At 38.4% G+C, this 14,002-nt stretch overlaps 1 protein-coding gene across 10 annotated transcripts in view; it reads left to right on the top strand.

Annotated features, from left to right (window-relative positions):
* The window catches only part of LOC131691372 (F-actin-uncapping protein LRRC16A), a 110,205-nt gene that overhangs the window by 29,399 nt on the left and 66,804 nt on the right, over positions 1 to 14,002 (top strand). The window lies entirely within an intron of this gene.

Here is a 14,002-nt window from a genome sequence, read left to right as displayed (position 1 = left end):
GTTCTACTGAAGAGGAGAAAAATTATCATCCACAACAAGCAGTAAGGCACCAACATTGAGTGTGGTCGACGTGTCGTCTTTGAAATTATTGGAGAAAATCTGTTGACCAGGTGTGCCAATACGTCTGCTTCTTCCTAATTTGACGCTACCTTCCTAATTTGACGTGATCGTACGACGGTTCAAGCAGCGGTTAAAACTCTCTGCCTATTAAAAAATAATAATAGCTGTAAGATCATTTGGATCGTCCGAAGATGGAACCAAAGGACGCGAATTTAAAGTGGCCTCAATTTGTGCCAATACTGAGACAAATCTTTGTTCGACAGTTTGTGATATGCTAGAATCGGTCGCAGGTGGAATTCGACCGACTTCACTTTCATTTCACCGACCTCCCATATTCCTCCGAAGGGGAGACTACGAGGAGGAATAAAGAACCAATCAATGTTTAGCGCTACGCAAAGTCCATTCAACTTCTTCTGGTGCATCTTGGATCGGAAAGGGATGGCAAATTTTACAAGTTCGCGCCAACAAAACAGAGCACTCAAGAGCGGCCAAGAATGCATCCGTCGACAAATTTGATACTGCTTCCAAATGCATAGCACGTATGGCCATACAAACAAAAACACAAACGTACCCTTTGGTCTTTGCACGTTTACTTACAGCCACTACCGCTTCCAGCGTAAACGGTCCGGCAAAATGTATTCCGACATTGACGAATCGATACGCAGGTCAGGTTGAACTCTGTATTCCGGCAAGTCTCCCATTAACTGTGTCGCTATCTTTGGGTTGGCACGGTAACAGTATTTTTCGTTAGAAGAGGCCAAAACTGTTGTCTCACAACAGCATGTAAAGCTTGTTGACCAATATGCATGTTGGCCCTATGTAAATGACGAATAATGGTAATTCTCACAGGACGTCGAGAAGGCAACACAGACGATACCATAAGGAATATGATCGTGTCGAATCCTACGCGTTTCGTCTCTTTCATCGATAAAGGGGTTTAAGCATTTTAGTGGATAACTGTAGTTCTTCTTCTTCACACTCCCTTTGAACTAGTCGCACTATCCAAAGAGAATAGGGAAAGAGACGAATAGTGTGAAGCCAAAAATACCTTATTGAGCAGACCAATCGTGCAATGTAAATAAACATTACTCATGCCTGAGTTGGAGGAGATAAGTATTGTACTTCTATCAAAAAAGAAATTTGAATTTTCTCAGAATTTAGTTCAATCGTGATTGTAAGGTGCATTCTAGAGTATATGTATGAGTAAAAATAAGCTTTAGAATTATTTCATCTCTTTGTTTCGAAATGCACATCGTTTGATAAACAAATCCATCGATCGACATACGGTTTGTTTTCAAAATATAATAGGAGTCATTTAAAGTGCTGCCTGTAGAAGCGGTTGCCAAAATTCTAGTGTTGAAATCATCATAAAGGGAGTGTTGCCGTTTTGACTGATTTTCACTCTTCGTCTCTTTCCCTATTCTCTTTGGCACTATCCAGCTTTTTACGTGCCATAATGGTGGTCTAAATTGTTTAGTTCGTAAAACGTTTTATTTTTTGCCTGTTCTGCTAAAAAATCCAAATCCAGTGCAATCCACTGCCTCGGTGTTTTTCAATGGACAATGACAACCGCGATTTTTCCTCAATTGTGGAAAGCAGCTTTCATCTTTCCTGTCCACAAAAAAGGTGATAAGAGGAACATTGACAGTTATAGAGGAATTTCTGCTCTCTGTGCCATTTCCAAGCTCTTTGAGTTAGTCGGGGTGGAGTCAGTGTTTTTTTCACTGTAAAGAATATATTTCTAAAGACCAACACGGATTCATGCAGAATCGATCGACGTCGACGAATCTTCTATCTCTAACCTCTTTTGTGTCCGAAGGGTTCGATGCGAATCAACAAGCTGATGTTATGGGTTTTTTTTTATTCAAATCGTTTATTTGATAAGGCACGTTGCGTTAGCTTAAAGGTGCCAATTTTGTTTTGTTTTACATTTTAAATTTCTTAAAACTAGGGGATTACATATTGATTTTTTTTAAAATAAAACTAATGCGATTTTATAGCTATCTTATATATCTACACAAGGGGATAATATTATTTTCGTAAGATTAGGGGGTCATTTAGTTTTTGTGGCAATATGGTTTGACATTTTTATCAGTGAGATTATTGGAGCAAATAATGTTTAACTAAGGGGGACAATTTTTTACGACTATCTTAAAAGTAGGAATAACTAGAGGGCATGATTGAATTTTGTAAAGATTCGTAATTATTGTTATTTTTGTGGGTAGTAGAGTTGGGAATTTTCAACGAGATTGTATAATATAATAGTTAAAACTAGAAGAGACAAGAAGAGCTAAATGCTTCGTGATGATATTGGGGGGGTAGGGGTGTTACTTCTGGGTATAAGAGTCAGGGGAGGGAGGGTAGACAAAGATGGCAGGGAGAGAAAATTATCTGTTATGGGGGTTATTCCGAACAGTCACTTTAGGTGAGGTGACACTTTTTCTCACTCGCGCGATCACCGAAGTCACCTAAGGTGAGACGAGTCACTCACGCGACTCTCTGTCACGCTATTCTGGTGTGTCACCGCATTCTGCTAGTCGTTCCAGGTGACAGCAAAGTGAAGAAAAAATGAGAGATGACGACGATGAAAAAAAACATTAAATCGAATCGTTGTCTGTTTATATTATGATTGTTTGGTATTCGTCGTATTTGTTGCTTTTTCAAGCAATTTCATAACACATTACAACTATTTGTAGTAGTTTTGTTAATTTAAAAAACTAATACGGAAACGCTCACTAATAAGTTTGTATTTGTAAAAAGCACTGGTAGCATTATCAAAAGACGGCATGAATTGTTAAAAAGTATAAAGTTAAACAAGCTTATTGTGTATTGAGACGGTTTGATTTTTCAAACGAATGCGGTTCGATCGAATCCGACTCGTGTCGTTATATTGAGAATGCAAATCACATTCGTTCGAAAAGTGATCCGTCGTAATGCAGAATAAGCTTAATAATAATGTTATGACTAATCTACTCTACCATGAAGTCCTTTTTCGGATGCCAGGTTTCGTAGTTGCTGTTTCATTGGACACAGAAATTCGAAAACAGATTTTTCTGCGTTCTTACGTATATATAAATCTTATTTCATTCGCAGTTCCATGTACACTAGGATGATATGTAATAACTACACATTAAAAGTTATCATTCAACACCTAATCAGTACTTTTTTGCTTTGATGTTACTATAGTAATTATAATGTGGTCGTTAGCCTGACATCCATCATCCGGGATGGATTCTACGACGATAGTTCGATCTCATCCAGCCCAAATTCTATTTGGTAGAGTGATTGAACACGGGGTGCCATTGAATGGGTGCACGCCCTAATAAACATCGTGTGATTTAAGAACCTAACAACCTGTTCAGACTTCAGGGTATCATCCAAACAATATGTGGAATCTAAATTTGATGTTAACGTTAATGCTAAATAAATGTTTGTAGGCGTCCGACGATGGCTCAAGAGCAGTAAGCCGAAACGTTACGTGTGATGATGGGAAAATTTGGAGTTTTCATTTTCACCGAGAAAAGTCAACAAGTCCATGAAATAAATATGTGGAATCGTTGGACTATATGGGTTAAATTTTGTGTATATTTTTTTTATTTGGACAGTTTTGCTGCTTGAGAAATCTATTGATTGGGGATCTGTTATTTCGTCGGGAAAACACCGTCTGTTCTGTTATGGCGAACGACAGACAGATTTTTTTTGGTGAAACCAAAAAAAGTTTAGCTAGAACCGTATAATAATGTCCTATTTTCATCAATTGTGAATAAAGAACCACTCTAATCTAGGTCGTGATCTATGATTGTGAGCGATTGCTAGTTTAAAGCAATTGGTTTTGAATTTGATCATACATTTAAATTTAGATCAATATTCTGGGGTCATTATTTTAGCCATTTATTATACGTTGGCGCATTCCCTATTGAAAACAAATTTTAAATTTAGTGGAAACAGCAATGATTTTTATTAGATAAGGTGTTCCTAAATCATAATTTATGCTGATAATGTTGTGGTACTACTACCTATTGCAGTAGGCCCATCAACCATAATCCTTATACAATGGACAGTGGTTCAGAACAACAATTTAAGGGGAAAATGCATTTTTCGCAAAAACTTTTCATTCAAATTTTTCATCTTCAGAAGAATTTTTATACACGATTTGAATTTTATTTTATTGTTCCATTCCAGCAAACACCGAAAAGTTCCAATACATTTAGCATGTGTACCTGCAAACTTAAACATGTTTTATTAAATGATGGCTGCTAAGCTGTTTTCGTGGGTGAAAGGAGAAAAGTGAGACTAGTTAAGTAAGCTATGCAAGCTAGGTTCAATGGAGGCATCCAAGTTAGTTTTGGATCACATACATTTGGAGGAACATCAGATGTTGCTTCAAGCTGTCCTCAACTCCTATTTGGCAGTTTTCACTTCGTTGTCTGACGTATTCTTAATGGTCACATCATTAGCGTTTCTGCATTAGAATTGGCACACAGCCTTTGTTGATTATAAGATTAGGAAATGTGGGGAATAAAGTAATATATATGTAGGTACAAATTTCCTAAACGAATCAAAATTCCGTGAAAGGTTTTTGTTTTTCAAAACAAATTAAACACGCGGTAAAAAATCAGCCAGCTAATTTCCGCTTGATACACTTGTGTGCATCCCATCTCCTACCGGTATAGCACGCTCTAGCTGGACACTAGGGTGGGACAAAAATTAGATTCCTGCTCCGAGCAACTTTTTAGGTACCATTTCGGTCCTAGAACAACTGTGCAAATTCTTAGCTCGATATCTGAAACTATATTTTTGCGCCTACTGTTTAAAGTTTACATGGGATTTTGTATGGGAAAGTTAACTTTCACAAAACAATTCCTCCAGAAGTAGCCCATTGCTTCCAAAAAATAAATCAATATGTGGCTTTTACAGAAAATTTAACAAAGAAACAAAGTCTCGAAGACCACGAAACGATCTGATGGTCGAGAAAAAAGTAATTAAGCAGAAACCGATCGATGATCTGACGATTGATTAAACATTCATTTTTTCTAGCACCACTGCTGTTGGTTGTCCAATTATATACAATTTTGTTTTGATCTTCTCTTGGTGTGTTGAAATCAATTATCTGTACCGTTTGGTCACTTCACAAGAGTTTTGAAGGATGAATTGAGGCTTTTTTGTACATAATAAGTGAAAGTTAAAATTTTTGTATATAATTCGACCATCAGTAGCAGTGATGCTATGAAAATTGAAATTTTCAACAATCTCCAGAGCATCAGTCGTTTTTTGCTTAATAACTTTTTTCACGAGCGTCAAATCGTTTCACAGTCTTCGAGGCTTTAATTCCTTGACAAATTTCCTACAAAGATCAGACATCTATTTATTTTTAGGAGGTAACGGGAGACTTTTGGAAGATTTATTTTGCAAAAGATGATTTCCCTATACGAAATCTCATGTAAACTTTAAACCGTGGGCGCAAAAATATAGTTTCACCGATCGAGCTCAAAATTTGCAGAGTTGTTCTGGGAGCCAAATGGGACCTAAAAAGTTACTCGGAGCAGAATTTTATTTTTTTCATATAATCGTGTCCCACTCTACTGGACACAGATGTTGTAACGTAAGCCGAACATAACCGAACCATTGTTGTAATTTTGGTATCGCTTCACCTTAAGTAAAATATGCAAAACGAAAAAGTTGTAGCCACTGATATATGTTAACAAAGATATACTTACAGTACAGAGATTTGCGTTCCCACTAAGCAATTACATGTACTTTCTATCTCTATGGCAAGCACGGAACATAGCAAGAAACCTAAGTAACCATAATCATTGCACAATATTTTTTATACATTTGCACTAATGTTATTGTTATTTATCAGTGTGCAATCGGGCTGTCTCAATAAAGTATTTTTGCAATCTATGTACATTAAATGTACACCTTTCGGCTCACCGTTGCACATGTCAGTGTGTGCAGCGCTCTGTGCATCTAGAACTGTGCACCCGCCTTCCCATGAGCGTTATGGCGGCTCAGAGTTTGTCCTTTCGTGTTGCTCAGGGATACATTGCTCCTATGCACAACCACACATAGGCACACATGCCTATGTCGTCGCTGTTGTGCTATCTTATGACAAACGCCATTTTGGGGTAAACTGAGTTAGATATGCAACATAATCTGAAAATTCTCTACAAAATGGCGTTTTCAGAATTTTGAAATTTTGCTTGGTTACTGAGGTATAGCGAAAAAAGTAATGAGAAATTGTCAGTTTTTTGCTTTAAATCACTGTATCTTGGGATTCGCTTAAGTAATGTAGAAGTTTTAGATGCTTTTATATGTAAAAATGTCTGAGGAACACAATGGCATAATAATTTTTAAAATAAAAATACATGTATTGCGAGAAATATGCAGTTTTACTTTTAAATTGGCAATATTTCATGTTTGGCAACACTGTAATTAAAAATTACTATTTTTTCTAGATTGCTTGCTCAATTTCCTTCAAAATGCATCTCATCGATTTTTTCTAGGCCGAATAAAGCCGAAGATATTAATAAAAGTTAATAATTGATGCTTTTTTTCTATGGAAAATTTTCCATGCACAATTATGACACGCCATACAAATTTTGCCATCAATACACACCTACGACACGTGTGAGTGCGACTTTTGTTTACATTTATAGTGAAAACTCGCAACATAGTCAACTGAACTTTATGATGTTTGAGAGTTTAATACAGAATAGATTGAAGCATTAATTGTCTTCTTTGAATTGTTTTTACCATTTATAAGTTTCAAAATATTCAATCTCAAACTTTAAAAATCGTTTTTCTCGAAATGTGCTAAATGGCGCTTGTCATAAGATAGCACAACAGCGACGATGTGTGGATGTCATCTTTGTTGCAGTCCATATTCATATTTGTTACTATCCTCAACTTTTTCTATCATCATTATGCTGAGTAGCCAGACGGGAAAAGTTCTTTTAGGGTTTCACAAAAAGAATCTCTGCCCATAAAGGTCATGATAAATATTTATCCACGATTCCATATAAATTTTTCTCGAAACGAATGTCGATCTGGTTCGACTTAAACAGACCGCATCGACCCGAAAGGGTTACTTACCATTTCTAAGAGCCGTTGTGCTTGGTCGAGCTAAATGATCATAAAAAAGTTCTGAATAATTGACTATTTTAGGTGCCACTCCTGTACTCCTTTCCCGAACTAACCCGTACCCAAGGTCAAAGTCAATAACCAACAGGATCTTCATATCCCTCCATACAAGGGAAAAGATGTATCCATTTGTAAGTAGAAGCACACGTCTACCAACCAGCCGTGAAAACAATCGAACCAATGAGAATGGACCATGCCAGTCGAAGGTCACATGCCTAGCGCCATCCTGTACAGTCCCTGAACTGTTTGAGCTGGAATAATAATGTATGTTAGTGCTACTTACAGATTACATTTCAGGGGTAGTATCTCACTTCCTCTTTTAAAACTTACATACTATGTTGTAGCTGCTGCAACATCTCTTCTGCTATTTTGACAACGTCAGTCGATCGTCTCATAGAATCGATATCTCTGTCATTGAATCCGCCGTTTTCTTTGGAACTCTGGTGGCGTAAATATCAACTATCTGAAGCAAAAAAGACATTATATGTCAATTCATACATATTCCCTAATTTTAAAATCAACAAAGGCCGTCTGCCTATTTTAATGCAGAAACGGTAATGATGTGACCATCAAGAATACGACAGACAGCCTTACTTGATCCCTTGCGACACCAGTCTATCCTTACCAAGCCGTAACGTGGGTGGCGGTGTGACAGCTGCCAAATCAGGGTTGAGAACATCTTGAAGCAACATCTGATGTTGCTCCAAATGTATGTGATCCAAGACTGACTTGAATAGTTCCATTGAGCATAGTTTTCATACCTTACATCATTAGACTCACTGTTCTTCATTCACCCATGATTATATATTTGCACTAATCTGCCCCTTATTATAGCATTTACAATGCAATGAAGCTCAATCGGGATTACACATTCTTATCACAATTTTTTTATAAAGGTATTTTGAAAATGCGTGCATGCGTGCAAAGTTCTAACGCGGCCACCACGAAATCTCAGAAACCAATTTATCCACCATTCTAAAAAATTTCCTGCCAGAAAATCCTATTCGCCAAGAAATATAGTGAGTGCATGAAATTGTTTTCAGCAAACACACGCTAGAGCTCGCTGCACCCAATTATGCGAAAGGATGATTCGAAAACGACATAAACCTAGAAGCACCAGATTTAACGTAATTTCCTCAATTATCGTACTGGGCCACTGTAATTGATCGCAATTGTAGTAAAATGCAATCCCAATGGGTGAGGAGAGCCCACCATATATTTACTAAATGTTAACAACTGTTCAAATCGTTTCAGTTCCTCCAAAACTCAATATTTAAATTATAAGCGTAAAATATTCAGTCAGTCAATATAGAATGTCTGAAATAAAATGTTGTTAGCTTGAAGCTTGAGCTTGTGCGACCACCCCTGGCTGCTACTCCGTTATCGATCGGGACTAGTTGAAGTTGCACAGGGAATCAGTAGATAATTATGCTTGGGTTTAGCGAAACATCTTTCAATGTGCAGCTCCTGCTAATCCTAAAGTGTTTCTGATCAATACCGGCGCCGGCCAGGCCCGAACGTAGATCGCGGAAGGAAAGGGAAGGAACTGTTAGTCTGATACTTGCTTTTGCTAGAGGCCGTATATACTACTGCGCACTCCACAAGTATCACGGGAGGAGGATATTTTTGTTAGTAGAGTATAGAAGTTGGATATACTTCTTCTTTACCGACGCCAGAGAGGTCATTCCACTACCTGGACTAGAATATCGGATCCACCAATTTCATGGACCGGGAACCAATGGCTTTACTTCCCTTCCGAAGGAAGACGTGACCACAGATTTTTTCACCTCAGAAAAATTTCAACGACCTCGGCTAGAATTGAACCCAGGCCAACTGGAATGAGTGACGGTCACGCTTATCATTCAACCACTGGCGCCGTCAATATAGAATGTCTGAAATAAAATATCTATTTACTTAATCGGTCGTAGATCTTCATAAAAACACTCCATAGAACCCCCCCCCCCCCCGATTTTTGAACTTCTGAATCAATAGTAGAATATGAAAAATATATTTCATGCATGCTTATATAACAAAATAATTTCATAGACTAGCTATCATAGACTTAAGTTGCCGGTGAACTATATAAGGAGCAACTTAGAATTTATCTGGCTCGCCCTAATCAAACCTAGTTCTGATCCTTGAAAGAGACAACAGGCCGTCATCGCGGGCTACATAGGCCGTGTGTCGGGCAATCTTAGCTTAACACTCTAAACATAAAAGACAATCGCGCGCCTCGACGGCCCACCGCAGCAGAATACGTAACGTCAATCTACTTCTATCACTAAATAACTCCGCGTGAAAACAACCACTCATTAACAGAAGTAAGCGGATAAATCCAGAACTTTAGGTACGAACTTGAACCTTAAACCAGATCCGAAAACCTTCTTACAACAAATTATGTGCCCGATACCCTAAGATCAAAAAGAGGCTTTCCATTCCCACCCCAGAACGTCAATACCAAGCGAAGGGAATTAAGCAGGCCCCTTCCGGACTCGCAACGACTATCCCCGGGGGATGAGAGTAGGCGCGAACCCACAAACAGTAACACAAATAACCAACATCTAACATGTAACGAATAAGAACTTACATGTAACGATGAGCTTGTTTTCCCCTGGAGCTACATACTCTTAAAAGTTGATCTATGGCGTAATTAAACATGCTTTTAGATCATCAAAACATCTCTTCAATTGACTTTCAATACCAAGTAGAGGCGCATTCCCAATCATCTATATTGATTGATGGCCTATATAAAATATATGTTGCAAAATGAAAAAGCTTCTATGTTTATTTGGTCTTATCCAATCACATTGTGAAAATTGAAATCATAAGTTATTTTTTTAACTGGAAAATACTATCCACAGACGAACAGGAGTGCAAACAAAGCGTATCCTGAAACTGTCACTTTCCTTACTTCCCCTTGTTTGTACCATCCTCCACATCCCAAAATGTTATCCAAAAGCAAATTTGTCACACAAGTCGTGCCTAATAAAAATGATTTTTTGTTTGACTATTATTACTTCTACAAAACCAACAGCTATGTTGTAGCCACCTTTTATTTCATCAATGCTTTTATGGTCGTTATCGTAGCTCAGAATAATATAGCGGAGGAGGATAACTCCAAACCTTTAACACATTCCCTCTGATGCAAATATTAATCAAAAAATCGCTGTGCAGCAGATAGTTCCATTAGTCGCTCCAATCTCAAAAATATTTCATCAGAGTCACAAAAAACTGGTTAAATTAATTTCAATCGTTAATAAAATTATAGAAACTCATACTTCATTACCAATTTCCAACAGATTTACAGAGTTGCTAAAATGTAAAAAATAAAATCGACAATCAAAATTCAAATTATCAACCGCCTCACCTCAGTTGCATCGTTTTTTCTTATTCCAAAAGTCACCCCCATTAGTCACTTTCCATATTCCCTTCGTCACCTGATGTGACAAAATTTGTCACCTTGGTGACATCTCTCACTTTAAGTGAGATGACTTGAAAATTTCCGATCACCTTAGTCACGTGAGATTTGTGTCACCTCACCGAAAGTGACCGTCAGAATAACCCCCATATATACTGACTTATCTGCAGTAGAGATGCACCGAATAGTACTATTCGGCTTTCAGCCGAATACCGAATATTTAATGTTTAATTATTCGGCGTACTGTATATTCGGCTTAAATTAAAATCGGTCGGTATTCGGCCCGAATATTCGGTCGACCGAATATTCGTTGCATCTCTAGTATTTTGTACATACCTATGTATTTTCTTTTATTTCGTTTCTTTTAAATATTTCATGAATATTAGACCATTACTTATCATATTCGGCCGAAAATCGGTTTTTATTATTCGGCGTACCGTATATTCGGCTTAAATCAAAATCGGCTGGTGTTCGGCCCGAATATTCGGTCGACCGAATATTCGGTGCATCTCTAATCTGCAGCTTTCGACAAAATCAATCACGATATCGCAATCGCTAAATTGGAAAAACTTGGCTTCAGTGGATCACTCCTGCGATGGTACCAATCCTATCTCGCTGGCCGTCAACTCAGTGTGAACATAGGTGATGCATACTCCAAACTGTTTCCGCAACGTCTGGTATTCCGCAAGGAAGTCATCTCGGTCCATTGATATTCACTCTCTATTTGAACGATGTAAACTATCAGCTGAAAGGGCCACGGTTGTCGTATGCAGATGACCTAAAAATTTTCAACAGAATTAAGAGCCGAACGGACGCACTTTATTTGCAGCAGCAATTTGACACTTTCAGTAGATGGTGTGAAAACAACCGAATGATTCTGAATCCGGCGAAATGTTCTGTGATATCGTTCTCCAGAAAAAAGATCCCATTGAGTTTGAATATAACTTGTCTGGAGCAGGGTTGTTAATACGATACATTTTTCGCGAAAATTTTTCGGCGTTACTCGTTAACGATAATGTATCGTCATCGAAAACTCCGTTAACGATAATGTATCGTCGCCTTCATCGTCATCGTCGATAATTATATCGTCGTATTCATCGTCATCGTCGGTTCATCGGTTATCGCGATACATTTTGCGTTACTTTCCCGTTTATTGGAGTTGAAGTTGATGCGGTTAACTTTCAGTTGTTTAGAAATAAATACCTATTGAAGGACATGTTGTTGGCAGTTGAAAATCAATAGTTTTGGACATTTTCTATGCACAGCGGAGTCCGACGATGCGTCAAAGTGATTTTTTTTTTCAACTTTTCGGGAAAGTGTATTATACTGAAGGGAAAGTTGATGGCAGTTGAAAATCAATAATTTTGGAGATTTTAAATACGCAGAAGGGTCCGAAGATGTGTCAAAATGGAATATTTTTTTTTATTTTTCGAATAAGTTGGTGCACAGAAGAGTCCCAGGTGCACAGTGCGGCAAAAAGGTGATCAAAATTATGCTATATTTCACCCTAAGGAGGAAAATTTGGTAAAAACCAAAATTTCTCACTAGGGTGAAGATTTGTTGGTATAAACCAGTCTTTGTACAGGAGGGCACAAATCCTTATTTCATACTATGTTGCGTTTCGGCTTCGCCTCATCAGAAACCGACACTAACGTATTGTCGGAATAGATTAGCGCCGGCTTGACGCAAATCCCTTAAAACTAAAACACACTATGTGTTTCAATCAAACGACTGATCAAACGTGATGTCCCGTTAGAGCAGAAGTTCTGTTTATGCCGATGAGACACAAGTGAAGCCGAAACTTGTCTTGGCTTAGCAGGCCTATGCGAAAGCACTATGCTATATTTCACCCTAAGGAGGAAAATTTGGTAAAAACCAAAATTTCTCACTAGGGTGAAAATTTGTTGGTATAAACCAGTCTTTGTACAGGAGGGCACAAATCCTTATTTCATACTATGTTGCGTTTCGGCTTCGCCTCATCAGAAACCGACACTAACGTATTGTCGGAATAGATTAGCGCCGGCTTGACGCAAATCCCTTAAAACTAAAACACACTATGTGTTTCAATCAAACGACTGATCAAACGTGATGTCCCGTTAGAGCAGAAGTTCTGTTTATGCCGATGAGACACAAGTGAAGCCGAAACTTGTCTTGGCTTAGCAGGCCTATGCGAAAGCACTATGCTATATTTCACCCTAAGGAGGAAAATTTGGTAAAAACCAAAATTTCTCACTAGGGTGAAAATTTGTTGGTATAAACCAGTCTTTGTACAGGAGGGCACAAATCCTTATTTCATACTATGTTGCGTTTCGGCTTCGCCTCATCAGAAACCGACACTAACGTATTGTCGGAATAGATTAGCGCCGGCTTGACGCAAATCCCTTAAAACTAAAACACACTATGTGTTTCAATCAAACGACTGATCAAACGTGATGTCCCGTTAGAGCAGAAGTTCTGTTTATGCCGATGAGACACAAGTGAAGCCGAAACTTGTCTTGGCTTAGCAGGCCTATGCGAAAGCACTATGCTATATTTCACCCTAAGGAGGAAAATTTGGTAAAAACCAAAATTTCTCACTAGGGTGAAAATTTGTTGGTAAAAACCAGTCTTTGTACAGGAGGGCACAAATCCTTATTTCATACTATGTTGCGTTTCGGCTTCGCCTCATCAGAAACCGACACTAACACATTGTCGGAATAGATTAGCGCCGGCTTGACGCAAATCCCTTAAAACTAAAACACACTATGTGTTTCAATCAAACGACTGATCAAACGTGATGTCCCGTTCGAGCAGAAGTTCTGTTTATGCCGATGAGACACAAGTGAAGCCGAAACTTGTCTTGGCTTAGCAGGCCTATGCGAAAGCACTATGCTATATTTCACCCTAAGGAGGAAAATTTGGTAAAAACCAAAATTTCTCACTAGGGTGAAAATTTGTTGGTAAAAACCAGTCTTTGTACAGGAGGGCACAAATCCTTATTTCATACTATGTTGCGTTTCGGCTTCGCCTCATCAGAAACCGACACTAACACATTGTCGGAATAGATTAGCGCCGGCTTGACGCAAATCCCTTAAAACTAAAACACACTATGTGTTTCAATCAAACGTGATGTCCCGTTCGAGCAGAAGTTCTGTTTATGCCGATGAGACACAAGTGAAGCCGAAACTTGTCTAGGTTTAGCAGGCCTATGCGAAAGCACTAATATATAGCATAGTGCTTTCGCATAGGCCTGCTAAGCCAAGACAAGTTTCGGCTTCACTTGTGTCTCATCGGCATAAACAGAACTTCTGCTCGAACGGGACATCACGTTTGATCAGTCGTTTGATTGAAACACATAGTGTGTTTTAGTTTTAAGGGATTTGCGTCAAGCCGGCGCTAATC

The sequence above is a fragment of the Topomyia yanbarensis genome, chromosome 3 (assembly GCF_030247195.1).
Source record: "Topomyia yanbarensis strain Yona2022 chromosome 3, ASM3024719v1, whole genome shotgun sequence".
NCBI lineage: Eukaryota > Metazoa > Arthropoda > Insecta > Diptera > Culicidae > Topomyia > Topomyia yanbarensis.
Note: the sequence above shows the minus strand (reverse complement) of the source record. Positions and strands in the feature narration are given on the sequence as shown.